Raw genomic sequence first — 2,416 nt, 5'->3', positions numbered from 1 at the left:
CAAAATACTAATGACATTTTCACAGAACTAAAACAAATAATCCTAAAATTTATATGGAACCACAAAGGCCCCCAAATCAAAGCAATCTTGAAAAAAAAAGAACAAATCTGGAGGTATAATCCTCCCAGACTCCAGACTATACTACAAAGTTACAGTAATCAAAATTGTATGACAGAAAAACAGATACACAGGTCAATGGAATAGAATAAACAGCCCTGAAATAAACACATTCACATATGGTCAATTAGTCTACAACAAAGGGGGCAAGAATATACAATGGAGAAAAGGAAATCTCTTCAATAAGAGGTAATATTATTGACCAAAATAGCTATTAGTTATATCTTTATCACAAATTTAAAGAAGAACTAAGTTCATTGGTATGTTATCAGCACCTAGTATAGTGCCTGATGTGCAGTAAGCACTGAATAAATATCTGTTAAATAAATGCCAAGAATAGAGCATATTTTAAAGAAATGCAACTTTTCAGGCATTGTTTATATACTTTTTTCATTAGACTCCAACATTATCAATCATTGATTTTCTAAATCCATTTACTCTTTCCAAATTAAAACAAAACTTACCATTTTCATCTTGAAATTTGCCAATCCACAGCTCCCAACTGGTTACTTGCTTCTCACTCATCCTGGCATTTTGGAAAATTTGGTTACAAAATGATGTTAAAGAATATGTCTTTTTTCCTGACTGAGGTAAGTATTTTTATCTTCTTAATATGAGGTATTTCTAGATGAGAGCTTTCTCCTCTCACTTGTACTTCTAAATTTCTTTTTCAAAAAAGCAAAACCTCTTTTAATCTTTCATGCAGTTGACTTTATCAACCACCTCCATGGATGATAGGAAGGTTTTGTAAAATACAATCCCAGATGCTATGAAAGTGAAAGTGAAGTCGCTCAGTCGTGTCTGACTCTTTGCGACCCCATGGACTGTATGTAGCCCACCAGGCTCCTCCGTCCATGGGATTCTCCAGGCAAGAATACTGGAGTGGGTTGCATTTCCTTCTCCAGGGGATCTTCCCGACCCAGGGATCGAACCCAGGTATCCCGCATTGCGGGCAGACGCTTTAACCTCTGAGCCACCAGGTAAGCATCCCTGGTGTGATGCTTAAAGTTTATTTACTAGACCCAATAACTTAGGAAAGGATTAATATTGGCTTTTTTCCCACACTGAGATACATTCATCAAAAGATAACATTTAAAAATATAATTATTTGATTATTTCCACACTTTCATGTAGTTATCATGAGAAAATCCATTTTTCTTTTGCTTTTTGTTTCCCCCATAATCTTTCACACAGATTTACTGCATAGCACAAAACTAGTACTTACAATTAACTGAAAAATTTTATTTTAATAGATTTAACACTAAGAGATAGATTTTTCTGTCTTGTATTTTTGACAAATAGTGGTATATGTTAGCTTATATTAATAGTTCAAAATCAAGTTAAATGAAAAACTAAGTTTTTTACAACTTTTATGAACAACTGAAGTGTTTTTTAATATTCTTTTGTGTTCCTGAATGCATTGAAAAACATATGCAGGTAATGAATTGAGTTTTCCCTTTTCCACAGTCAAAAGATGGATTAACAATTTCATTTTTATGTGCTTTCTTCTATTTTCATAAGCTAGCTTTTAATCATAGAAGTATTCCATGGGCACAGCAACAAATTTAAAACAGTAGAGAAGATGTGAAATATAAAGTCTAAGACTCTTAATATTTTCCTGTGGCAGCCCCTCTACTCTACCTCCCCAGAGGGAAACTTTGTTAACCTCTCCCTCTGACTTGATTCTTCTTATTGCTGTCATACTTCTATTTCTAGATTATAAACCTTAGCCATTGTCTACTGGTCATCTGCAAAGAACCTGAAAGAAGTTATCACATTAATTTTCCTCTCACCTCTTTTTCTCAGTCAACTTCCCAAATATTTTTAGTTATACCTTTATTTTTATACTTGTAGGCTTTATAACAATCTACCAACCTGTATCTATGTCTATCTAATCTATCGATCTATCTCATCCTCTGCCACCCTCTTCTGCAGAGGATGAAATGGTTAGACAGCATCACTGACTCAGACATGAATTTGAGCAAACTATATGAGGTAGTGGAGAACAGAGAGGCCTGGAGTGCTGCACTCTATAGGGTTGCAAAGAGCTGGGCACAACTTAGCAACTGAACAACAATAAATCTATCTATCATCTATCTTTCAATCTATCTCTATATTCTCTTAAATAAATATATCTTCTATGTTTTCCCTGAAGGATGATTTTAAAAATGAAACTCCAAATATCATGTACAATATAAACATATAAACATTATTCCCTGTAGAATCAAATATTATGGCAGAAGCCACAAATAATAATTCCATATCAACAAAACTTTGCCATTCATAGGAGAAATTTCCA

Source organism: Bos taurus, chromosome 9 (genome assembly GCF_002263795.3).
Source record: "Bos taurus isolate L1 Dominette 01449 registration number 42190680 breed Hereford chromosome 9, ARS-UCD2.0, whole genome shotgun sequence".
In the NCBI taxonomy this organism is placed as follows: Eukaryota; Metazoa; Chordata; class Mammalia; order Artiodactyla; family Bovidae; genus Bos; species Bos taurus.
Note: the sequence above shows the minus strand (reverse complement) of the source record.